The sequence below is a fragment of the Gymnodraco acuticeps genome, unplaced genomic scaffold (assembly GCF_902827175.1).
Source record: "Gymnodraco acuticeps unplaced genomic scaffold, fGymAcu1.1, whole genome shotgun sequence".
NCBI lineage: Eukaryota > Metazoa > Chordata > Actinopteri > Perciformes > Bathydraconidae > Gymnodraco > Gymnodraco acuticeps.
In genome coordinates, this window is record NW_022990042.1 from 3,333,473 (window position 1) to 3,361,435 (window position 27,963).

The following is a 27,963-nucleotide window of genomic DNA, read 5'->3' on the forward strand; positions in this document are numbered from 1 at the left end:
AAAAGTCTTAGCTGAAAGAAGCTGGATTTTACCACAGAGTTGATCTGTTTGTCTAGTTTAAAATCACGATCAATCCGTACACCCAGGTTTGTGACAATGGGTTTCACATATGGGACAAGAGAATCCAGCACAGGCCACCACTGGTTCCAAATATTATCACCTCAGTCTTTTTTTCATTGAATTAAAAAAAATTCAAGGCCATCCAGGCTCTGATGTCCTGCAGACAGTCAGACAGACGTTGCTGAGGGTTTGGGTCATTTATTTTCAGGGGCATGTAGATTTGCGAGTCATCTGCATAAAAATGAAATGAGACACCATATTTTTTAATGATGGCGCCCAGGGGGAGCAGGTACAGGGGAAATAAAATCGGCCCAAGAATGGAGCCTTGGGGTACCCCATACGGGAGAGGAGCAGAGGAGGAAATACATTCATTAAGATTTACATTAAAACTTCTTTCAGACAGATACGACTTACACCAGTCTAGAGCAGTACCACTGATTCCCACAAAATGTTGCAGGCGAGAAATGAGAATACTGTAATCTACAGTGTCAAAGGCAGCTGTCAGGTCTAAAAGTATAAGAACAGCACTGTTCCCAGAGTCAGTAGCTAAAAACAGGTCATTAAACACTTTTAAAAGAGCAGATTCAGTGCTGTGTAGGGGTTTAAACCCAGACTGGAATACCTCAAGAATGCCATGCACATTTAAGAAAGACTGCAACTGCTTCAGTACCACTTTTTCTAAAATGTTGGACATAAAAGGAAGTTTAGAGATAGGTTGAAAATTGTCAAAAACAGGTGTCCAGGTTTGGTTTTTTTAATCAAAGGCTGGACCACAGCATGTTGTAGGCACTTTGGTACTATTCCTGTAGTCAGGCTGCTGTTAATTATATTAAGAACGTTAAGTCCAACAATGTCCCAGATTTCTTTAAAAAATCGCGCAGGGACAACATCGCTTGGAGAACCCGAGGGTTTCAATTGAGCAACAATTTCTTTTAGAGCAGGAAGTGACACAAGCTCAAACTGATCCATAACAGCTGAGCAAGTGACAGATGGATCATGGGAAGGAAGTGAGATGTTTGCTCTGATGGCGGCGACCTTGTCAATGGAAAACTGTAGAAACGCCTCACAGGTTTCAGTGCAGGTTACTAAGTTGATGGATTGTGGGACATTTAGTATACAGTTTATAGTGCTAAAAAGGACACAGGGTTTATGACAGTTATTACGTATAACATCTGAAAAATACTGCGTTTTTTCCGCTTTAACAACTTTCTGATATCTACACCAGGAGCCCTTTAAAATATCATAAGACACATGCAGCCTGTCTTTTTTCCATTTGCGTTCAGCCCTTCTGTACTCCTGTCTGGCAGTACGAGTGGACTCAGTTAACCATGGTTCAGACTTAACTTTAGGGCGAACAGCTTTTAGTGGAGCAATAGTATCAAGGATGTCTTGACTCTTGACAAGAGTTAAAGAAAGTAACCCCTCTGTATCACCAGTAATAGGATATGCTCTATTATCCACAACATTTTTGAAGGCAGCAGAAAACTGAACAGCGGTGGAGGGTTTAAGCATGCGACGAAAATGAGCAGACTGTGGACACTGTTTACCAACAACACAAGGGATAGTGACGTCAAATAGAACAGGCATGTGATCGGAGAAAATTGGGTCGCATATCTCAACATTACATATTGATAGACCATAAGACAGGACAAGATCAAGAGTATGCCTGTGTTCGTGCGTGGGGCCACGTAGTGCTGTAGCGACGCGTCGACTTCAAAATATCGTTGACAACATATTTCCTCGATGTTGGAGCATTTAAAGCGGAGGCACCCCCTTGTCTCTCGTGGAGGGAACAATGATAAGTAAGTACTAACTTTGGCTAAATTAATTCCACGTTTGTGTAGTGTGTTGTGCAGCTTGAGTTCTGTGCACTTTGGTAGTGCTAACTATCTTATAGCTCTCCGTGCTTGGTTGGTTAGTAGTTAATGTTGGCTACCTAGCTAGCGGCGCCAGCTGTGTGTTAGTTAACATTTGTCAGCATTTAATGTTGGCTGGAATGGTAGCTAGTTTACGTCTGCAGAACACCACTAGCTAGCCGCTACTAACCCGGAACGAACAAACTGCACAGAGAGCTAACTCATGTTGTGGTCGTTTACGAGTCAAACATAACATTACACTAACGTTAGTCAGCTTATAGTATCAATGTATGTCAACTAACGGAGCCAAGCAATGTCCAGGCCAGGGCTGCACGTAAGCTGGTGCGCAGTTGTCATGAATTAATTAATGTTTTTATGAGCATTGAAAACATTAAAATGAGCACCAGCACATCCAAGTTTGATAGGGCTCATATGAGTTGCACTACCAAACATTTTCACTGTGTAGATATAGTACTCTACAAGCTTTTAGATAAACATGAAATGCATTGTTGGACATAACATTGTTTAAAAAGTAACCACGTTAGCCTTCAAGTAAGCTAATTATACCATAGCACTGCAATGAGTTTTAAGAGTAGATTTAATATGCCCCACTGTCATAGCTGTTGTTCCATTGTTCATTGCTGTTGTGTTTTCTAGGACAAAGCAAAGAACCTTGCCGTCCTATCTTGGGAAAGAGGCGCAATGCACTCCACAGAAGGCAGCCGAACTCAGCAAAAGAATCTTGAGAGTAAGTAATTATTTGCTTCCTTTGAGCATCTTTTAGGAGGGAATGGCTGTCCTGATCCCATTTATTGTGTCCTGATTTATTAGCTAGTTTATAGGTGTTTCTTCACTTGGTCTTTTTATTTGTGTCCTTGTTTGGATTGTGTAATAATTAAGCTTCTTACACTGTAAGCAACATGGCTCTATGAAAGGTCTTTGACGATCACCTGTAAGATAAAACAAATATATTATTATTAATAACAACAACAACATAAGACATGAGGCCTTTGTCTCTCGTTGAGGGTGAAGCCTTCATAGATATGATTGAATATGCCTGCCCAGGCTTCAAATGTCCCTCCAGGTGGTGGTTTACCAAGCAGCTGGAGAAAGCATACCAACGTGTCCTTGACAATCTGAAGGGAAACTTAAAGAAGAGGTCCTGTGTTGGGACTGTTATATTGTGTTAAACACTGAGGAATGTATGTACTGTGCACGGTACAGCCGTGTCTATGGGCATAGATATGTCTCATAATTATTTGTGTGAACATAAAAATAATTTGTGTGTAAATATGTGATTTGTAAATGTAAAACAACATCCACAAATGCATTTAAAAGATTTGCAAACTCACAAATACATTTGCAAGTGTAAAACGGATCTGCAAATACGCTAAATATGTTCACAAATTAAAAAAGATCTGTGAATATCTCTTTAACATTTACACCTTTCGATCAGGCATTTGTGAATCCATTTTGTATTTGTGGACCAAAAATGCGCTTGCGGATCTCAAATCTCTGTTCACGGATCTCAAATCTCTGTTCGCGGATCGTCTTTTTACACACGGAATTTTGAGACATATTTTCCGCCGGTCTCGGCTAAAATGACATTTCCGCATGATTTCAAAGTAAGAGCATGATGGTTTGTTTAATGCTCTGTTTTTGTATTATAATGAACAGCGGAACGTTAGATGCATTCTTCATCACCATCATCATCATGTTATAGTGATACAGTTAGTTTGTGTTATTGGTTCAATATAGCATATATCGAGCACTTTCGTTGATGTTGAAGTGCAGGCTATACGCCACTTTCGGGTCCCGGGGGAGCAGCTGGCAGCGAAACAGCCCAGATAAAACTCTTTCTTCATTGTTTGTTGTGTATTCAGTCAAGCGGGTCGAAGTTACAAAGCACTTCACATCTTATTAATCGGCCTAATTTTACCTTACCAGTGCAGTAATAAAGTAATCTGTAGAAAAGCACCGTATTTAGGTCAGGGTTATGGTGATGAAGAATGCATCTAACGTTCCGCTGTTCATTATAATACAAAAACAGAGCATTAAACAAACCATCATGCTCTTACTTTGAAATCATGCGGAAATGTCGTCATCAGCAGGCCATCACGTGGTTTCCGAAAATAACCGAGTGACACGAGTAGATTTTAGCCGAGACCGGCGGAAAATATGTCTCAAAATTCCGTGTGTGTAAAATGACGATCCGCGAACAGATATTTGAGATCCGTGAACAGAGATTTGAGATCCGTGAACAGAGATTTGAGATCCGCAAGCGCATTTTTGGTCGACAAATACAAAATGGATTCACAAATGCCTGATCGAAAGGTGTAAATGTTAAAGAGATATTCACAGATCTTTTTTTAATTTGTGAACATATTTAACGTATTTGCAGATCCGTTTTACACTTGCAAATGTATTTGTGAGTTTGCTAATCTTTTAAATGCATTTGTGGATGTTTTACATTTACAAATCACATATTTACACACAAATTATTTGTATGTTCACACAAATAATTATGAGACATATCTATGCCCATAGTTTTTGCACTACATTTTTTATCTTTTGTACAGAAGAGATTTTTTGTTGGACTGTAAGACTAAACAGGCTGGCCTTTTTATTTTTGTATACTTTTATTCTATATTTCTTATTTTGCTGTGCAATAAAAAAAAAAAACTATATTATTAAGAATGTTTTGGTATTTATTTGAGATACATTATGTTTTTTATTAATCGAACAACAGAAAAATAATCGTTAGATTAGTCGACTAATTGATAAAATAATCGCCCGATTAATCGTTTTCAAAATAATCGTTTCCCCCCAGCACTATTTAGTAGACTCGACTACTGCAATAGTGTATTCACAGGGCTGACAAAAAAAAAACATCAGAAAGCTGCAGCTGATTCAGAACGCTGCTGCTCGAGTCCTCACTAACATTAAAAGAGTGGATCACATCAGTCCGGTTCTGAAGTCTTTACACTGGCTTCCAGTCGGCCAAATAATTGATTTTGAAGTACTATTGCTAGTTTTTAAATCATTACATGGTTTAGAAGCAAAGTATATTGTTGAATTACGAGCCATCAAGGTGCCTCAGGTCTTCTGGGACGGGTCTGCTATCTGTTCCCTCTGAGAGTAAAAACAAAACCTGGAGAGGCAGCATTTAGCTGTTATGCCCCGATAATCTGGAACAAACTACCCAAATCATGTAGGTCCGCAGAAACGCTTGCTATTTTTAAATCGAGACTAAAAACATATATCTTTGGCTGCTTTTAATTGAGCTGCTCATATTCGCACTACAGTATGCCTTTTAAACATGTATTGTATACCTGTTGTGTTTATTTTTATTATCTTTGCTTTGTAATGCCTGTTTTAAAATGCCATTATGTGTTTTTACTGTATGTATTCCTAAAAAGTATTTTAATTTGTTTTGTAAAGCACTTTGAATTGTCGCGTACAGAACAGTGCTATATAAATAAACTTGCCTTGCAGCCAAACTTGACAGGCTCTTCTCTGTCATTGTAGACCGCAAATACCTCATTCCTTCCGTCTACTTGGATCCGAAATGCTTCTCGTATTGCGCTGTCCCCCCGTTGATGAAAATGAAATCGCCGCCAATCATATTTCCATGCTCGCGCCAGGGCCGGGGGAGGGGTTACAAGGCTCGCGTCTTGTGCTGCATTAACTTGCACTCGGACATTAGATATTCTCTCATAAATGTCCGATGAGCCACAACTTTTCTTTCAAAACAAAGCTGCCAACTGGGGTGGCAGCTGGGGTGGCAAGGCATTTTTCTGAGGTGGCAGCTGCCACCCTGTGCCACCCCGTAGAATCGCCACTGCTGCCATGAGAAAACTCAAAATCAATTTTCCAAAATCTGACACTAGAGGTGAAAAAGGTAAAAGCATATTTAAAAACGGGGACAGATTGACCCGGGGATTGGCCACCAAAGCCAGGCGGGCATTTGGTATGATCACCATAGCATATGAGGCCGGACTCGGAGGGCTTTCCTTTGCTTCCAGCCGTCAGATTGTAAACAAAGTCACGTTACTGGGGGCAGATGACAGCGCTGACTTCCGGTGTGTTTCCTGCAGCGAGACGCTACAATACTAATTGTGGGCTTAGGCCTATCATGAAAAGAAAAAAAAACCTCTCACTCTCTCCAGAGGGGCAGGTCAGACAAAAATGGCAAACGGGCTGTTGCCCGGGCAATATTAGCCCGTACCTGTGCACGTCCCTGCTGGGCACAGCTGTCACAAACAAATGATGGTCCTGTTTGACTTTGTGTTCACAATAAAAGAGTAGTTTCTTAGTGAATGTCCTGTATTGGTCTTTAATCTGAAATCAGCTTTTCATTTTCTTCTTGCCCCTCTGAGAAAACGGTGAGGCAGTTGTGTCCTTCAGGTATGTCCTTTCCTAACAGAAATGACAAGAAACATAAAACCTATGACATTATTGCAGAGTAAGTGTGTTATTTATGAAAGAGGTTTGTTTATTTAGCGGCTGTAGAAATAATGTTTTTTTTTTTTGTTTTTTTTATGTGTTTTCTAAATTCATCACTTTGTACTACAAAGATAATCACTATGGAAGCAAACAAGAGACAGAAGTATTTGAATTTGATCAGACACCGAATTTATAGCATTGAAAATAATTACTTTGAAAATCATGTATCTGAATTTTTTTGCTCCGAATTTACCTATGTGAAATAAAAATGTAAAAATTCAAGTTAAAAAAATGTGAATGTTCAAATTCAGATCCCAAAAATTCTAGTGAAAAAAATTTGACGTCAAATATTTCGGTGTTTAAAATTCGATGTCAAAAAATTCGGTGTATAAAATTCGACGTCAAAAATTGCGATGCAGCATCATCCGGGCTACTCAGACAAGATAAGCAATCGAGCCCGAATGCAATCAAACCGACTTCTGGCCTATCAGAGCCAAGCGGTGAACCCCGGGATAGTGCGGTGAAGCCCAATGCTGCAAACTGTAGGCGATGGATGCAGATGGGAGCAATTCCCGTAGACCCTTTGTTAAAATGTCCAACTTAACATCAGAAAATGAACATGTTTCTAGCCTGGATCCACAAAAACATATTCTGTATATAGTTAGATTCCCCCTTCATGACAACGGGACTACTGCTCCTAGCTCCTCTGTCTCACTGCTAGCTCCGTTAGCTCCGTGATGCTACAGGGGCTCAGCTCATGAGAAGAACACTACTTGAACTCGGCCGTGTTTGTTGTGTTGGTTGCTGTAGAACGGAACATGTAACTTAATGCCTGCATTTAAGGACGATGAATAGGAATCAAGGAAATGATTTGTTTAAATATTAGATACAGTATGACGTTATCCGTGACTTCAGTGAAAATTAAGCTTATCCATTGCATTTGTTCAATAGGTTTGTGTCTTACCCTTACGTGTGTGATACATATGAATATGGCATATGAAAACAAATTAATTTGACTGACTCATGAAAAACTCATCCAAAGTAACAGTAAAATAAAAAGGACCTACACAATAATACTCAAACTGATACAGTATAAGGACTGTGATATCCAGCAATTTATTAAGTATAACAATAAGATTATGACTTTACATCTGTTTGTTCAAAGTGTCCTTTAGGTGATCCAGACAGGCTGGACCAGAGGAGGAGAGACAGATCTGGACTCCTAACAACAGAGAACTTCAGCACGGATTCCAAGGTACACCTTTTTCATACTTTACAAAGAATGCATAAAGTAATGACTCAAATATACATGCCATTAAACATGACTAAATACTAGATCACCTACACATCAGTGATGTTGAGTGTACTTTCTTAGCAAAAGGTTACATTTACATTTTACCAAGTAACATAACTTTTTTGTTCAACTTTCACATTTCAATGTATTTAAGGCAAATATTATTGAACATAGTGAGAACTGCGACCCTTTGTCTCTGCATACTGACTATAAAAAAACATTAACAGTGATTCTTTCAGTTCTTCTACAGTTGCACTAAGTTATGATAACAGCTAAATATTATTTTAACAAACAAACACACCTCTATCTTAAATAACACACTTGCTCTGCAATAATATGTTTTTTGATATTTCTGTTAGGAAAGGACATGCCTGAGAGACAGGACTGCTTCACCATTTTCTCTTTCTCTGAGGGTCCAGAAGAACATCCAAGAGGGAAAGGAAAAGCTGATGTTATGAGATTTAAGAGCAGTACAGGACAGAAGACACTTAGGCCCTTTCTCATTTCTCTAACTCCCCTCCTCAACTCCTATCCTCGATACTTAGTCCCGCCCACAGGAGATGCGAGCGGAGGAGCCAAGGAGGGGAACCGAGGAGAGAGGAGGGGAAGCAGCAGGCGGTTAGAGAAATGAGAACTCCTCTCCTGTGAGCGGTCATTTTAAAGAGACGTCCATAAATGATGACAGGAGGCACAGCAGCCCTCTGTCTGATGGACAGATGTGTTCATGACCACTTATATATTTACTTTTAATTCATTCACAGTGCGGTATCATGAGACAATAACAGGCTACAGATGCGGACACACACACACACATATATATATAGCCTATATATATATATATACAATTTCAGAATCAAACAGAGCACTCTCATAATAACGTAACACTATCAGAGACTGGATATAGTCTCCCCCTCCCCTCCCCCCCCCCCCCTTTCTGGTCGCTACAATGAGGAAAATAAATTACGGGCGAAAGGTTTTATTTACAAGTATTAAAAGTAAGCAGAGGACACCAAACCAACTGAGACCTGTCTGTCCGCTGTATCTACGCACACACTGTACACCATACACAGCTACACACTGTACCACACCTACACACTGTACAACAGACACCTACAGCTCCTAAAGCATATAATCGGGCTACAGCCGTTGTGTATTTTATTATGTGAAGCACTAAATGGTTTTAGAAAAATATCGACTCTTTGTTTGTAGATATCTACAAAACTAAAGCAAATAAAGAGAGTAGGCCTGTTATACTGAGTGATATATATTATACACACTGCTCTGCTTTCTGCACGGACCTCACAGCTGTTCTCTCTGGAAACATCGCAACGCGATGAAAGCCGTTACTAAAATAATATCCAGGGGATGCATGCAGAACTGTCATTGGCTGAGATAAGTCCGGCCGTGCGTCACGACTCTTTGAAACATCTCTGTTCACGGAAATGCATCCACGAAGGAGCCGTGGAGGACCCATCAGTGTATCCTCAGTTAGAGCTCCTCCAGAGAGCCTCCTCGACGCTCGATCCTCGAAGTGCATTTAGAGAAATTAGATGTCCTTCAACAGGGCACGCTGAAATTCATTTCCGGGTCACTACCGGAGGACCGAGGAGTCGAGGAGGGGGATTTGATGAAATGAGAAAGGGCCCACACAAAGGCCTGCACACTGACTAGTTTTGTAGTCTAACAGGAACTTAATTGTTGTGTTGTTCTGTGTTTTACAATGCACCTCAGACACAGTGTGATTATTGTCAGGCCAAAGAACCAGAGGTTGCGCTAGACTTTTTCACATTTTGACGGACAGGATCGTAAAATGTCCGTCAAAATTCAGTATTACCCGTCGGCCTTTACACTCTGGGGGGGGGGGCAGCACGTCGTGAACTGTCAACGGGGGTGTGGGGGGGAGAGCACAGTCGTGAACTGTCAACGGGGGGCGGGGCGCACGCTTGTGAACTGTTAGCGCCGTGTTATGCATGCCCACTGCACCTCGCGGGAGTGCGCACAGCGTAAAGCCAAAACTCAGACATTTCAATGGGCAAAGTTGGGTTTGGAAACGGTATCATTTTATTTTTGGCAGGCATGCTTAACACCGGAACCTCGCTGCGGGGAAACTTTGGCGCTGTTCCGAGTTTTTTCTAATCCGTCAAAATGACGGACTGCTTTCAGATTTTTCCGTCAATGTTAAAAAAAATCCGTCATAGGCGGAAAATATTCGGTTAACGCGACCTCTGGTCAGGCCTATAAAGTTTGGCAAAAAAAAAAGTCAGCTGATCAAATGCATTTGCCTCACTTTATGAGCCTCACAATACTTGTGCCTTGTACCGCAGAGTTTGCAACGTCACAAATAAATGGTGCCAATCTTCAGTCAGATGTGAATGTGTAATTTAACATTTGCAGTAAGAATAAAGGACAAAAGGAGTGCAAATACAATTTATTGAAATGTGAACTCAAAGTTATCAAGCATGAACCATCACCATTTTTTTTTTTTATAAAAACGAAATAATATACACAAGTTACACTAAATGTTAATCTGTTAATTGATGAAGTAAACACATTTTGTCAAATAAAGTGACAGGCTAGGCCTGTGCATGTGGTAACAGCTATGCCCAGCATGGGCTAAGTTCTGTAGGTGCAGCTGGTGCAGGTCCTCCTCCCTCAGGCCTGGTCCTCCTCGCAGGGAAAGACCCTCAGCCCTCTCTGGCCAAACCAACAGACAGGACGTTCATAAAGCTGAGGTTTCCCCCAAAGTCTCTAATCGTCCATCCTGTGAATATGAGAGGGGAAAAATAGTGTAATAGATGCTTTGGACAATAAGAAATATAAAGTTAACTGTTGAGTTGCTCAGTTTTTTAGATTGACAGGGTTTAATAATACAAACAAAAGGAGAGGCACCGTAAAATAAAGATTGGTCTTTCAATAAATTGTGTTGATTTTGTCTAAAGTCAAGTAGCTAGAACTGTTACTTATATAGTTTGAATGATACAGTCTGGTTATAATGTTTGGAGGAGGCATCACAGGTAAGAGCACCATTTGTTGTGTTCCATCCACAACACATTACATTACATTGCATTTAGCTGACGCTTTTGTCCAAAGCGACTTACAATAAGTACATTCGACCAGGAAGACACAACCTTGAAGAAAACAGAATTAGTACATCAAAGTACATCAGGTTTCATAGAGCCAAACATTTCAAGTGCTACTCAACTGGCTTTAGGTAAGCCAGTCCTTTATTAGTATAAAAGTGCTTCGTTAATAGTTCTAACGCTCGAAGTGGAGTCGAAAGAGATGAGTTTTCAGTTTGCGCCGGAAGATGTGCAAGCTATCTGCCGTCCTGATGTCAATGGGGAGCTCATTCCACCATCTTGGAGCCAGGACAGCAAACCCACGTGTTTTTGCCGATGGGAACTTGGGTCCCCCTCGCAGCGAGGGCGCAGCGAGTCGTTTGGCTGATGCAGAGCGTAGTGCACGCGCTGGGGTGTACGGTTTAACCATGTCCTGGATGTAGGAAGGGCCAGATCCATTCGCAGCATGCTAAGCAAGTACCAGTGTCTTGAAGTGGATTCTAGCAGTTACCGGAAGCCAGTGAAGGGAGCGGAGGAGCGGAGTGGTGTGGGAAAATTTAGGAAGGTTGAAGACCAGACGAGCCGCACCAGTAAGCTTCAATAATCAACTCCAGTTCAACAAACCATATTGCAATCTCTACGTTAACGTTATTTCTGGAGCCAACTGGAAATGTGAGATTCATATTGTTAAGATACACAGATCTTATAGTGAGGTTAATCTCATACAGTACTCTGCTCTTCGAATGTGACGCTAGCTGTCTGCATCGTCGAGCATAGCTATTTTAAATTAACAATAAGAATGCATAGTTACCTAACTAGCAAACTAACTAATGTACAAGCATGACCTTATTTTACCAACCTCACAGAGAAGCCTTTTGTTCTACAGTATAATCCTTCTTAATGTTTTACACTTCTCTATTATGTTTTAACTTGTATGCTACAGATAGCATCGTTAGCACAGATGTAGCTTCGTCTCGCTCGTTAGCTGAATAAAAAGACAAGTAAGAAATAAAGTGCTTGAATTTCACTTACCGAATAAACTGCATTCATGGACGGTCTGTTTGAACCGCAGAGCCATAAGATAAGTGCGATATTTCAATGAAGAATACTCAGGGCCGCCCCTCCCTACAGGCCAATCACGCAGGCTGCATGGGGCCCCGCCTTGCGCAGGGGGCCCCGCCCAGAGGGCCTCAGCTGCTGTGCGCAGTTCTCCGCTCAGTTCTCCGCGCACCCCCGGCTGACACGCGAGAGTGAGAGGTGACAAGGGGAGCACGTCTGTAACCCGACACCGTTGCAATGAATCGACATCTGACAAATCACGGCTTTCATACGGCCACTAGTGCAGGTGAAGAGATGTCGGTGAAAAGACAGTTTCAGTCCGGCGCAAGCAAGAGGGGAAAAAAACGAAACATGAAGAAACTAGAGCATCACTCGAAGGTGGGTTATTGTATGAGTCAAATGTACAACTTGCGAATGTTGTATAAGTCAAATGGCCAATTGCCATATTAAAACATCAGCTGCATTTCATGACATGAAGAAGGCAGACTCTGCATAGCATGTAGGCTAATGGAGATGCAGTTATTTCCAGCATTCTTTATTTACCATTCATTCAAGTATGTGATGCCTTTGATCTGCTGATGTACAGGAGGAAGAGTGATACACTGTCTGTCTAGTTGGCTTAGCTAACAGTTCAAGTTTACAGCCTAAAAAACATGGAGCATTTTTCCCCCTTATATTCATTTTTATGTCAATTTGCACATTTCATGGTGATGCTCAGCCTCTCCCCTTAACTCCTAACAGTCATCATGTCAACCACAACACAGCGAAATACTGATAGAAATGTGTGTGTAGTTGTTGATACATTGCTGACAGAGGGAACTAGAATACAGATTTAAGAAATATCAGTTTTTGAGCATGTCATAAGCATGTTTTGTCTTGACTATATTACAACTATATTATAATAAAATAATATAGTATTTATATTATTGAATTGATTATGATTATTATTATTAGTAGTAGAAGTTGTTTATTTGCATTAATTATATTTTAATCTTTTTGAGGCTAGTATTTGGCAGGAAATGCAGACGTATTCACCTGTAAACGCATACTGAACGACATACATGCACATTTACCATTTACCTCACTGCATAAAAAAGTGTTGATAATAATAATAAACAGGAATTATATTTACAAAGTAGCCTACTTTGTTTCCAAAAAATGTGTTGTTCACTCCTGTCGGTTGGGGGGGGGGGGGCCTCATCTCACAATGTCGCTTGGAGCCCCAAGTTGGCCAGGGGCCGGAACTAAAATTAGTTCATGAGAACCTTTTCACCCCCTTTCAGTCCCTGCTAGAGAGCAGGGACTTTCGTGGGAGAAAAAGGTTCCTATGTCTGATTGGCTGGGCGGATTGCAAACCACGCCCCGTAAAACTCCCAAAAAGTTTTGTGAAGCCGCCATTTTATTATCCTCACATTAGCATTATTAGCATTAGCCCAGCGCAGAAACGCAGAGAGACTAACTTATGGCAACACAAAATAAAACATGGGAGCGGTGGAGATGAGGAGGTGTCGGCGTTCTGGCGATTTACTCGGAAGCCAGTCTCCAACTCCGGGGACTTCCGGCCGGGGACTTTGCGCGGCAGTATACGCCGTGAAGTGGTTTGCGGCCTGCCAGTAAACCCAAAGCAGAAGAAGAAGAAGTGACGTCAGCGGCTTCATTTGCCTAATCCTCCCCCAGGGATTTATTCCGGTGTGAACGCGATCTGTACTTAGTTCATGAGAACTAAAGAGTTCTCATGAACTAAGTTCTCATGAACCTTTGTGGGAAAAGTACTGCGGTGTGAATGTGCCTAATGTGGCGGACCCTCCGCGCGAACGCGCAAATGGAGGGGAAGTGTGTAGGGGGCGGTTTGGGATTGGGCCTTAATGTGCCGTTTTTGTATTGTGGTACGTTTGGTGCATTCTTCATCACCATCATGTTATAGTGATACAGTTAGTTTGTGTTAGTTTATTTGTTCAATACAGCCTATTCCGAGCACATTCGTATGCATTGATGTTGAAGTAGGCACAGAAAATACGTGTCAATGCTGCCCATGGATGTATAGAGGCTTTGCATATGACGTCACGTTACCCGTGAAGTCAGCGCAACGGCCATACTGGAGTACCAAAACAGACACCGTAATACGCCATACCTGTTCAATGTTTGTTTTTTACCGGACATACAATGGTTCACTTCTGTGCCATTGTTGGCTGCAGCAACAGAGGTGATCGAAACAGGGGGCCGAAGTTATTTTACAGGCTGCCCGCGGTTATTATAACACACCAGGGTGAAGCAACACATGAACTTTCAAAGCGTCGCCAGAAAAAATTGCTCAATAGGATCGGACGGGAGGATCTCAAACCATCCAACCACAACTATACTCGCGTTTGTGGGGATCATTTCACGTCAGGTAAGTGTCGGGTTTTACATACAAACATTCAAAATGAACATATAACCCACGTACTAAGACATGCATCTTAACAAGGAAATAGGAATCCTGTAGTCTGTCATCGATCGACATATTATTATTGTAATATCATATCATATATATATATATATATACATATCATATTATTGTGGAGTATCTACAAAGTAAAGTCATCCCTTGGTCATCTTCACACCAGTCTGTCAATCCCCTGCAGTGCTTCGTTTAACTGCAATTTAAAGTAATCCCTCCCCCTACTGGCCATTTGATTATATGTAAACAGTAAAGGCTGTACAGTCCCTGGCACCTTTTCAGAGGCTTTTGGTTTCCTCAATTATTTGTCATGTTCCAATGTCTTGACATCAGCATTTTAAATATATCTAAAGTGTCCTGTCAAAAGAGGTCAAATTTGTATTAATTAACAGTTCACCCAGGATATAACTGACCTACAAGTTGCACTTTTTGACAAAAATCATCCTGACTGGGCACCGTCTGTCAAATTGGGCCACGAGAAAATTACAGCACCTTCCCCTGCTACACATGCCAGTTATAAACGCGCCAGAAAAAGGTCATCCATCGCACTACTTGATCTCTACAGCATGGTATCTGATATACCATCTTTAGAAGAGCCCACACCAGTCCTGGGAGCCACTGGGGAAGAAGAAGGACTGATTAAAGCAGAGACTGGCACTGCAACTCAGACTGATTAAGCTTGGGTAAATACATTTTGAAAAAAACAATTGAAAGGGCAAAGTATTATATTTATTACAGGTTTCCAATTTACCCAGTGAAAAACAAGTACATGCTTCTTTAACTGTAAGCTGCATAGATCACCTCACATAACAGAGATAGATTAACATTGTGTTCATATTACAGTTATTTTCAATGCTAAAACACATTTTTTGAAAGCAGGGCTTATTTTCTCAAAAGACTAAACACAATTCACAAAACCATACACACAAAGTGCAACACACCTCATATATACTGCAGACTTAAGCACTGCACCCAGAACTACAGAAACCCTTACCAAAACCAAACTGTTGCACCAAATGGCACACACTTCATTCATAGTACAAGACATTTTGTAAAACCAACTACACACCATCGTGCTCAAGCACACTGTTTTATGGCGTTTGATATAGAGAATTCTGCAAATAAAGATTGTTCAAGTCTCCAAAATATGTGCAGAAACACAAATATACTGTTGTTATACTTTTACTTTTCAAAAAGTGGAAAGTTGAATTGCAAATTGGGTGCAGAGCTGAACATGTGTTTAGAGTTTTGGATATTTGAGCTGAGGTTTTGCTCTTTGAGTGTCAGTTTAAATAATGATGATTTGTGTCATTTTAGTGTGCACAACTTGTTTTGATTGTTACACTTACATGACTTTACATTGCATTTAGCTGACGCTTTTATCCAAAGCGACTTACAATAAGTGCGTTCGACCAACAAAATACAACCTTGAAGAAAACAGAATCATATAAGTACATCAGGGTTCATAGAGCAAAAACATTTCAAGTGCTACTCAACTGGCTTTAGATAAGCCAGTCCTTTATTAGTATATAAGTGCTTTCTTAGTAATTCTATTGCTCGAAGTGGAGTCGAAAGAGATGAGTTTTCAGTCTGCGCCGGAAGGTGTGTAAGCTTTCTGCTGTCCTGATGTCAATGGGGAGCTCATTCCACCATTTTGGAGCCAGGATAGCAAACCCACGTGTTTTTGCTGATGGGAACTTGGGTCCCCTTCGCAGCGAGGGTGCAGCGAGCCGTTTGGTTGATGCAGAGCGGAGTGCACGTGCTGGGGTGTACGGTTTAACCATGTCCTGGATGTAGGAAGGGCCAGATCCATTCGCAGCATGGTACGCAAGTACCATTGTCTTTAGAGATGATTTTTTTATTTTTTATAAAATATTTGTATTCTTTTATTTAATGTTACAAAACAAAAATGACCATGTTCACGTCTTAAAGTCATCCTGAGGACTTAGTTTTGTTTTAAAATTACACAACATCATGTATGTGTTGCTTCTTTTGGGCTTGTTTTCAGACCTGGTTGCTTATTTCTCTCAAATCTGGCAACAGAGTGGGCGCAGTGTCCAATAGTAGCAGTAAGCTAACGAGAGGCTACGTTCAGCTGGTGACTTGGGAGGCGGGACAGAGAAAATGTCAGGAGTTTGGAAGTATTATAAAATTGAAAGCGAAGGCAGTGTAACAGCCAGAGGCAATGTTTGCAAGGCGGAGGTTCCGCGTGGTGGAAAGAACAGAGCTACGTTCAACACGACCAATCTAATACGCTACCTGATAAACAAACACCAACAACAACACGACGAGTACACAGCGGCCACTCAGGTAACGGCACTGAAACAACCGACACTTTCAGAGACTTTTAAAAGGAAAGAGAAACTGCCCCAGAACAGTGAAAAAGCCAAAAAAATAACAGCCAAGATAGCTGAATTCATCGCGTTGGATGACCAGCCGTTATCTGTTACCTTTTTTTTCTCTTAATGCATTGCATAAAGATCGGATCGGGAAAAATCGGTATCGGCAGATTGTCAAAATCAAATGATCGGAATCGGATCGGGAGCAAAAAAAGGTGATCGGGACATCCCTAATTGTCTTGAAGTGGATTCTAGCAGTTACCGGAAGCCAGTGAAGGCAGCGGAGGAGCGGAGTGGTGTGGGAGAATGTAGGAAGGTTGAAGACCAGACGAGCCGCTGCATTCTGGATGAGCTGCAGAGGTCGGATGGCACATGCAGGTAGACCAGCCAGGAGGGAGTTGCAGTAGTCTAGGTGTGAGATGACGAGAGCCTGGGCCAGAACCTGCATCGCTTTCTGAGTCAGCTGGGGACGTATCTTCCTGATGTTGTAAAGCGTGTATCTGCAGCAACGGGTTGTAGCAGCTATGTTTGTAGTGAAGGACAGTTTGTTATCTAGGGTCACACCCAGATTCCTTGCAGTCTGAGTCGGGGAAACAACAGAGGTGCCGTGTACTTACATGTTCTTTATATAGATTTGATGTAAAATAAACAAGTTCAATCAAATAAATATATACACTGTCATTCAGATTGATTAGTACTTCTGTTTCTTTTGAGAGGGGACGCCTTTTCCTGGGTAACTGTCTTGGCATCACGTATCCGTATAGATGTTTCTATGTAGAAAAGGAGAGATGCAACATGGGTACATGTTGATCCCAAACCAGCCTTGCAGTTGCAGTTAGCTGTGATGACTGCACCATCCTTCTTCATCAGTACCCACGTACATGTTGGCGGCAGCCCAATACTCTGAGAATGCAATACCTGAAAAATAAAATACAAAAATATTATTGGATTGTTGACTATTTAGAACCACCTTGTCATATGCTAGGTAGCACATAACAGAAGCTGACAACCAAGAATAGGTTCACAACTTTTGGAATTTAAATATATTGCAATATATAATAAAGCTTTATTTATAAATCCCTTTTCATAAAGCACGTGTAGCTCAAAGTGCTTTACAATCACAAGTTAAAGATAAACCACGAGAAATTCCCCTCAGATCAGATGTTAAGACCTTTACAGGTACGTAGCAACAACATTTTAAAAGGTTAAGATACACGGCGAGGTAAAAAGTATGATAATAAAAATACATAATAAGACACAAGACTAAGTTAATTGATGCAACAATATAAAACCCTCTAAAATAAAGTAAACATATAGATATAGGTACAACAAAAATAAAAGCTGGTGTTTAAAAATGTCCACTGAGTTGGCCTCTGATATTTCTTGGTAGCGTAGTGGATAAAAGCAGCCTCACCCATTTTATTTTGGGGGACTTTAGGGATATTTAAAAAGCCAGCTGAAGAGGACCTCAAGAAATATTTACTCACTTTTCCAGCTATTACAGCCACATCTCCTTGATATGCAACGCAAACGTCGCGGATCCACCCGGATGTGAACTCTTTATGTGCCTAGAGCAGGGGTGCCCACACTTTTTGGGCCGGTGGGCTACTTTTGAAATGACCAGCTCACCGAGGTCTACCAACCAAAAATAAAATCTCAAATTGCAAGGGGCTGAATAACACGTTTTATTTATACATGGGATAACTACAGAAACAAATACATGAATACCTAAAACTAAAATGGCATGTTAACCTCTCTCTATTTCTCTCTCTCTCTGTTAAGAAACACATAACAAGCAGGCTAAGAAACCACTCTCCATGTCCTGAAATCTTAAACATAAAACACAAATATAAGTACAAGGAATACAATAAACGAGTAGAACACTCAAATTAGACACCAGACTCAAATGGGTCCTATGAACAGTCTCTCAAAGTTATAATGATATATACATAGGTCCAATATAGGCCTCTCTCTCTCTCTCTCTCTCTCTCTCTCTCTCTCTCTCTCTCTCTCTCTCTCTCTCTCTCTCTCTCTCTCTCTCTCTCTCTCTCTCTCTCTCTCTCTCTCTCTTGCTGACTGTCCCTTAATTTCCCTGTTAAGAAACACATAAAAACAAGCAGGGTAAGAAACATCTCTCCATGGTCCTGATATAATGCTGCAAAACACAATTCAATATATTTAGGTGGGTCCCTACCATATTCTGATGACTTGCACTGAATGGAGTCCGTCAATGTTGCATAATCAGGACGGTAACTGCTGATGGCTAGTCTCAGGCAGGCCTCCAAATGTTCATCAGTTAATTGGGAACGGTATTTCGACTTCGCTATCTTCATTTGGGAGAAGGCTGACTCGCATAAATAAGTCGAGCCGAAGAGTGAGGTCAGTGAGGTGGCACACTTTCTGACGTTTGGATACTTTTCAACCCTGAATAAGTTCCGAAACTGTCCGGCATGGGCACGCGCCTTCAACTGGATGTCAGCCTGCAGCGACAACATCTCATCCTCCAGCGCAGACGGGTTCAGATGAAACACTGCTCCGATGTTTTGGGCCAGCGAATCAATATCATGGTCTTCACTAAACGGATAGTGGCGATTGGCTCGAGCAAAGCGAAGTCTCGGAAGCGTTTCTCGAAGTCAGATGTAATGTTATTGACTTGCTCTGTGTAGCGTGCACTGTCAAGGAGCGCGCTGTCCTTCCCTTGCTTCTCCAGCTCAGAGGCGATGTTTTGGAAGTTGGCCAAATCTTTGCGCTGCAGCTTTGAACACAGCAGATGCAGTCTTCGTTTGAAGACATTAACTGAGCTGATCATGTCAACCACAGTTCTGTCTTTCCCTTGTAGCTCCAAGTTCAGCTCATTTAACATGTGTGTAAGGTCTGTTAAAAACGCCAGATCTAACAGCCACTTCTCGTCATCTAGACGTGCGTACTCCGCAAGCTTGGTGCCATGGAGAAATGCCTTTATCTCCGGTAGAAGCACTCGAAATCTCTCGAGAAAATTGCCCCTACTCAGCCATCTTACGTCGGTGTGTAGTAAGAGGTCAGTGTGAACACAGTCGGCATCCTCCAGATATGCACGAAACAGCCGTCTTTGAAGAGGTCTTGCCCGAATAGAACAGGCCACTTTAAGTGACACATCCATTACCTCTTTCATGTTCAGCATTTTAGCACAAAGTGCATGCTGGTGTGTGATGCAGTGATAATTCAGAAAGTCAGGGAATATGTCATCCTCTCTGCATTTTGCGATGAAGCCATTACACCGGCCCACCATCGCAGGCGCACCATCCGTTGTGATGGAACTCAACTTAGACATGGGGAGTTTAGTTTTGTCAACAAAGTTTTTAAACGTCCGAAAAATGTCCTCGCCCCGAGTGTGTTCCTTCATTGGCAGAATTGTCAGCAGTTCCTCTTTCGCCGTCATGTCTGTGAACACCATCCGGATAAAAACGCACAATTGTGCTGTATCGCTCACGTCAGTGGACTCGTCTAGTTGGAGTGAGAAACACTCGCAGTCTTCTATGTCCTTCCTGAGTTGCTGGGTCAAATCCTCAGCCATGACTTCACAGCGACGTGTGACTGTGCTCCGTGATAATTGGACGGCCTTGATAGTGTTTACTATTTCTGTTTTGTTTGTGTAATCCCGAAACAAGGCGTCTGCTGTTTCTACGAAGGCTTCTTTCACCATCTCTCCATCTTGAAAGGATTTTTTGTGTTTGATTATAGCGTGACTCACTCGTAGAGATGCTTCAGTGGCTGCCTTTGCGGTGGATGTCGGCTTTAAGAAAAGTGACTGCTGTCCAGCTAATTGTGACTTAAGTTCCCTCACCTTTCTCTTTCTCAACTCGCTACTCGGAGGGAAGTCGCTGTCATATGCCTTGTGAACACTCCGATAATGCCTCTCCACGTTACATTTCTTTGGCAGAGCGACGCTTGCTTTACAAATAAGGCAAATCACGTTTGAATGTGACATCACAAAAAAATATTCTTCCTCCCATTCTGGGTGGAAGTGGTATGTTTTTAGCTTCTTGCTCGGTCCCGCACTCATTTTGTTATTTGTCTCTTGTTTACATTAATTTGAGTTTTCCCGCACTTGACTGATTTTATATCGCTTTGCATTCTGGGTTAACAGACTGGAAAGCGATAGGTCGCTTTTTCTGTCAATCAAGTAAACTCCTGAATTAAGTGGCAGGGAGGCTAACGGTACGTCCACACAGCAGCTTTTCAAAAATCTTGAAAATCTTGGAGCTGGGCGTGTCTGAAAGCTTGGGGATTTCGCGACCAACAACCAATCACATGAATCTCCCGCCCCCGACATACAAAGCAAAAAACCCCGGTTCTTCTCCACTATTTCTTTTAACATTTTGAAAATTTCTGAGATTAATGTCTATGGTGCTATTTTATGCTACATTCCATGCTGGCTAATGATACTGTCTATGCTTGCTAGCAACGAAGTAAACTGGATATAAAATCCCCAAACAAGCGAAAACCTACCAGTTTCACCCACTGTCTCTGCCACCTCCCTCCATGCCTGGTTCCTCCGGTTTGTATCCCGGTAAGTAAATAGGGACTGGTCATAAAGAACCGGGTGATTTGCTACCGCAATAACTAAGTTCTCCTCCATTTTTGTTAGGAATATAGAATGAACTGCGGTCTGGCTCTCCCAGCTTGCACGCGGTTTGATTGGCTAGCGCTTGAACTGTCAGATTTGCATAAACGGGATTTGATTGGCTGACGCTTCCAGCTCAGCTTCAAAAGTTGAACATTGCTCAACTTTGAAATCCTGAAAATCCTGAAAATCCTGGAAATCCTGGAAATCCTCGCCTCGCCCCCCCACAATGCAGTTCGGCGACAAGCAAGGGAAAGTGACGTCATCCCCATTCAAAGTCAATGGGCTGAGACGCGCTGGAAGCGGTGGACAAATCGCCAAAAGCTGCTGTGTGTACGGGCCGTAAGGGAGGAGGGTTCAAAACCTGTTTTGTCTATTTTAACGGAGCTGGATTTTTCTTTTTAATGAATGACTCGCGGTCTACCAGCATTGCCCCCCCCGTCGACGTACTGGGCACCTCTGGCCTAGAGAGTCCTTTGTACGCCTTCATTTCGGTGTACAATGGAATAGACGAAAAAACCAGGTAGTTCACGATATCACAGTAGGAAAGTGAAGGCCATTAATTTATATCGGTGCTGTAATCCTTAACGGGAATCAAATAAGGGTCCACCGAACCAATCGACGTATATTTTTCTCTGTAAACGGTCTTATCCTCCGGGTTTAGTGATTCGTAGTAGCCTTTCATTTTTGCCATTTTTGAACGCTGCCGCCAGTAGAGTGGTACTCCAAGATGTCTGCCGCGAAATCCCGTGACGTCATTAGGAAGCCTGTAAACACAAGCTTCTGTCAATTATGGATCATTCAAACTATTTATATAAAAATATGTAATAAAGTTCTAAAACAAGTATTCGGTATATTCCTTGATAGCTTTTGGAGAAGGTTGTTTTTAAGTTTACTAAAATCTATTGTTTCAACTGTTTCACTTTATAAAAAGGGAACAGGTGAGTAGAGCATCATTGAGTTTCTTATTCGGTCAGTAAATTATCCAAATGAATGTTTTTCATTATTTTAGTCAACCCTAGACAAATTGATTGTATCTTTTAATGACCTTACATGGTCGGCAAAGTTAAATTAACTTCAGAAAATCAAATCTGTTCTGAGAAAAAACTAATAAATGTTTAAAGATAGGAACTTGCCATCCCACTGAAAAACAGTCCGTAGAGATTTAAAGGCGTAGTTGTAGTTCAGTCCAACGTTTCATTTGGATTCATTTGACAACAGTCAACTATTTTCATAAAGAATTTTTTTTTTTTTCAAAGTCAACTTTATTGTCAATCTTACTCAGTTTGTGTTTATAGACAGAGAGATCAAAAAGACGTTTAAATAAAATTATACAATTTACAGATATGTATACAAATATATATATCCTATATACACCATCATGTATAATGATGGTGTATGATGTAGAAGGAAGTGTGGTAGATAACAAGTAAATATAGAGTTACATACAGATCTACTAAGAAGCACGCAGTATAATAATAATTACATGCAACAATTAAATAACTGCTCAGCATCTCCACCACAATCCCAATCTGCTGTGTCCTGTTTTCCTCCCCCCTGCATAACACCCCATCACACATATGAAACACAACGCAGAGTCCGAGGGTGTTAAGAGTGTGTTTATTTAAATGTCCTCCTCTCTACTGGCCAACACAGGGAGCATATGCTGGGTGTAGAATTTTTCCAGGAGGAGGAGATTTCCATGCCATGCAGGGTCTTTGGGGATGGGGATGATGATCGCCTCCTTCGTGGTCCACACAACAAAGTAGCAGAGACTCCGGTCTGTGATGTGCAGCTGCCCTTGGACCTGGTGCCAGTATGGGTGATTCTCCTTGAGAATATGTGACCCACCCTCCTCACGGAGACAGAAGGATGGTAACTGGACTGCCTCCGCGATGGTCATGTTCCTCTGGCTGTGTGGACACTTCACCTCCAGCAGGGCAGATGGCTGCACAAGTCCATCGGGTGATGCTCCCAGAACACCCGACTCACTCACAAAGAGACCAGACTCGATTCGAACACTGTCACTTGATAGGCCTCCACAAAAGCCTTCACCCCTTCGGCCTCGTTTACAACCCCCCAGTTGACAGTTGGCGATGTCTCTGGCCAGTGGGTTGTATGTCTCCTCTCGCTGTTGGTCAAGTTGAGACACCGGCTGGACTACTTTTGAAGTGCCAGGCTTCCTCCACTGGCACTCAACATCTGTGGAGCTGATCTGCCACATGGCAAATATTGCCAATGCTGCAGCGTGGCTGCATTTGTACATCCCCCCGTGCACAATCACAGACAGCGCTCTGCATCGCGCCATCGTCTCCCATGCAGATCTGTAAAAATAAAGTAAGTACCATTTGTTAGCATGCTATAATAGATTGAATGAGCAATAATACAAGGATGGTCCGGATCTGGGGGTGGGAGGGTTTATTTTTCCATAGTTTTGTCCTCTTGTCTGATTGTTGTTATTGTTTGTTTTTTATGTATTTTTTGTAATTTGTGTTGTATTGGTCATAGATATAAACACTAGATGACTCACCCGCGCTGCTGGCCAATGGAGACCGACGTTGCCACTTGGCCGCCATCTTGCTACAGACAGTGCTCTCATTCAAAACATTATGGTTTACTATTTAAATAACCATAGCTTGCTCAATTTTCAACCAATTTTCAAACGGTTTGGTTTTTTATAAACATCAAAGATGTAGTTATGATACTGCATACTTATAATTACATTACATTGCATTTAGCTGACGCTTTTATCCAAAGCGACTTACAATAAGTACATTCGACCAGGAAGACACAACCTTGAAGAAAACAGAATCATATAAGTACATCAGGTTTCATAGAGCCAAACATTTCAAGTGCTACTCAACTGGCTTTAGGTAAGCCAGTCCTTTATTAGTATAAAAGTGCTTAGTTAATAGTTCTAACGCTCGAAGTGATGTCGAAAGAGATGAGTTTTCAGTTTAATCATGGACTTTCATATGAAAATAACATTAATCAGATAAAGCAATAGCTATACACACACACACAAGGTATTTATATTAAATATTTGCCGGTGTATATATTTCCATTTATTTTATTATATTGTTAATATTTAAAATAAATTATTAAATTAAAATACATTTATATTTTATATATAAAAATCGGTCTCATGTTACCACTCTGTAAGCCAAGAGTTGTTAATTTAGCAATGCCTTAGCTTGAAGAACAGGGACACAACTAATGACAATAGCATATGTTGGTATATTATTTAGATATTCACACCTTTATCAGAAGTACCAAACCAACATAAAATGTGCTCACAGACAGGCCTGTTCTGTCTAATTTATCACAATTATTTTTGACATGAGATCTTTATATCATCCTAGTTTTGTATTTAGTTTCTAGATTTGTAAACAAATCCAGAACCTTTGAAATATGTTATTGAAAAAAGACCAATAATAATATAAACTGTACCATGTGTCCTTTTGTGTCCTTCTGTAGTCCATTTGTGGTTTGTCTTGTTTCACCCCGGCTGATATATCACAAAATCCACTGTTTAAATTGTTGCCTATATTGCCCCTATGCCCCTGTAAGGTGTCCTTGGGTGTTATGAAAGGCTGCCCCCCAACATAAATGTATTATTATTATTAAGAAGAACAACTTGGTGTGGTGTGGAGGGGATGTAGGAAGCAGGAGCAGGTGGGGAGAGATGGGGCTTCAAGGTTCAAGGTTATTTGTTTTAAATGTGTCTTGGAGATAAGGACCAGCTGCACACAATAAAATACAGTATAACACAAAACCAATAAGACACACAGTGACACATGGCACACCAACAATCAATCATCGTCCAGCCTCAGCTTTGGTATTCTTTCACAACCATGTTATGGGTTTATTAGACTGAGCAAACATAAACATATGTGGTGATCCCACGGGTTCTTGTTTGCAGACAGCGGCGATTGGAGCATCCGTAGGCTGCACAAAAGTCCGGCATAGTCAGGTACTTCTGTAAACACAAAGCCAGCAAATTCTTGTATCATAATGCAAGATGTTTTTAACAAGCCAAACCACTTGGAAGAAATCATGTGTAACTTAAATTATGTTGAAAAGAAAGAGCAGTTCTGCCTCTCCCACTCTTTATATGTCTATGGATAAAATGGCCCAACTTTTGAGAGAGTGAAACGTCACAAGAGGCTTCTCAATACTCAAATTTCCCCTCCTCGACTCCCCTCCTCGGTTCCCCTCCTCGAGACTTAGACCCGCCCACAGGAGATGCGAGCGGAGGACCGAGGAGGGGAACCGAGGAGAGAGGAGGGGAAGCAGCAGACGTTTAAAGAAATGAGAACTCCTCTCCTCTGAGCGGTCATTTTAAAGAGACGTCCGTTCATTATTACGTGGCAACAGCTGCATCAGCTGTCGAGTGTTTTGTCATAGCGCTGTATCTCTGTTAGATCAGCTGAACATTGTTCCCCCACATATTTACTTTGAATTCATTGAGAGTGCGGTATAATGAGACAATAACAGGCTACAGATGCGGACACACACACACAAATATATTTATAGAAATATATACAATTTAAAGTATGAGAGCACTCTCATAATAACGTAACACAATCAGAGACTGGATATATCCCCCCCTCTCTCTGGTCGCTGAAAGGGGGAATTGAAATGACGGGCCAAAAGTTGTATTTACAAGTAGGCCTATTAAAAGTAAGCAGAGGACACCAAACCAACTGAGACCCGTCTGTCCGCCGCATTTACGCACTGTACAACACACACCTACACACTGTACCACACACACCTACAGCTCCAAAAGCATAAGCCGTTGTGTATTTTATTATGTGAAGCAATGGTCTTAGAAAAATATCGACTCTTTGTTTGTAGATATCTACTAAACTAAAGCAAATAAAGAGAGTAGGCCTGTTATACTGAGTGATATATATTATACACACTCAGGGTCGGCGTCATGGGGGGTCATTCGCGGGCCATGCCCCCCCAAATGAGTCACTGTGCCCCCCCAACACGTGGGCAAGCCTTGCCACTTTGCCGTTTTTTTTTTTTAATCATATAAGTGAAAATGTTTCCACTAACGTTGTCCACACTACAGCTTCAAAAAAAGCTTGGAGCTGGGCGTGTCTGAAGCTTGGGGATTTTATTCGAGCAACGCGACCAACAACCAATCACATGAATCTCCCGCCCCCGACATACAAAGCAAAAAAAACCCGGGGATTTTATGCGAGCAATATATATATATATAAACTCAGTTTTAAACCAGTTTCACCCACTGTCTCTGCCACCTCCCTCCATGACTGGTTCTTCCGGTTTGTATCCCTGTAGGTGAAGAGGGTCTGGTCATACAAAACCGGGTGATTTGCTACGGCGATAATTAGTTTCTCCTCCATCTTTTTTTGAAATATAGAAATGAACGTCGGGATATCTCTCTCAGCTTAGACGCGGTTTGATTGGCTAGGGCTTGAGCTGTCAGATTTTCAGAAACGGGATTTGATTGGCTGGCGCTGGCTACTCCGGCGTCAGAAGTTGAACATTTGTTCAACTTCTGATGCCGGAGACGGACCGCTATGCTACTCACAATTTAGTTCGGTGAAAAGCGAGGCAACGTGACGTTACCCCATTCAAAGTGAATGGGCAGACGCGTTGGAAACCGTTTTTGAAGCTGTCGAAGCTGTAGTGTGGACGGCCCGTAAAGGTTTTGTGTGTGAAATACATCAGAAATAAAGAATACAAATATAAAACACAGCCTGAGGTGTGCTCACTGCTGCTCTCTGATTGGTGTGTTGCTTGACCAATGACCCTCGACCTTTGTTTTGTTATCATTACGTGGCTGTGTGTTTAGATGAAAGCCCAGTGGCGATCTGTTAAACTGATTATACAGTAAAGCCATCGAAAATAATATGATATACAGTACAGTACAAGTAGCCTACTTCTGGGTCTCTGTGTTTCATTCAAGCTCGGCTCTGTGTGTGTCTATGGCTCGAGCGCATTTTGTGAGTGCGCGAGCGGTAACGTGGAATGTTGTAACTAGCATCTGGTTAGCTGGCTGTGCTAACGGATATAAAGAGCTGTTTCTACACCAAGGTGGAGGAGAGTCCTCTCCTGTCAGACTGAGAGGATCTTATAACGTCAGCTCAGTGAGGTAAGGACTCTCTCAGTGTTTAGATAGTTCACTTTAGTGTAAGTTATCTCAGTGGGTCTCAAACGGTTTGGTCACCATTTATGTAAACAAGTATTTGCGAGGAACACCTTTATATGATCATTATAGTTATTAAAAAATAAGAGAATAAATGAAAAACGGGTATGAAATACTATAGGACAGTAACACAAGAATACAGTTTAAAAGGGGAGTGATTAGTAAAATATCCATAAAGAAAAAGTAAATCTGTGTACAGTTCTGTGTCATATGGATGCTGAGAGATAGGCTATCCATAGATCTCTTCATTTTGCTCGCAAAGTGCACCAGATTGATGCATTTAACTTCAATAGACCCTCCTAGAGGAGGTTAGGTCCACCCCCACCTAAAACATGTTCACATGAATAGGATACTAAATACATTTGCACACTTTTATATGGTGGCCTATGTCCATATGTTTCTGTTTTGGTGGTCGTGCCACAACCGTGCATGTATGCACAAGTCATAGGTGCGCTATAAAATAGCGCAACACCCTGCAATGCGTGTGAAAAACAATAGACTTTACAGCTGAAGTTGCGTTGGTGTTTGTGTGTTGGTTGTTGACGGCAGTGTGTGCCCCCCCTTGGTAAATAATTTCCCCCCCATTCGATTTGTTCTAGAGCCGACCCTGTACACACTGCTCTGCTTTC

At 41.6% G+C, this 27,963-nt stretch overlaps 1 long non-coding RNA gene across 1 annotated transcript; it reads left to right on the forward strand.

Moving 5' to 3' along the window:
- Positions 1–658: 658 nt before the first annotated feature.
- Positions 659–7,557, forward strand: LOC117545528. The gene is made up of 3 exons (XR_004568850.1): positions 659–1,862; positions 2,574–2,664; positions 7,528–7,557. It is a non-coding gene; the product is annotated as an uncharacterized LOC117545528 (long non-coding RNA).
- The last annotated feature ends 20,406 nt before the right edge of the window (positions 7,558–27,963 follow it).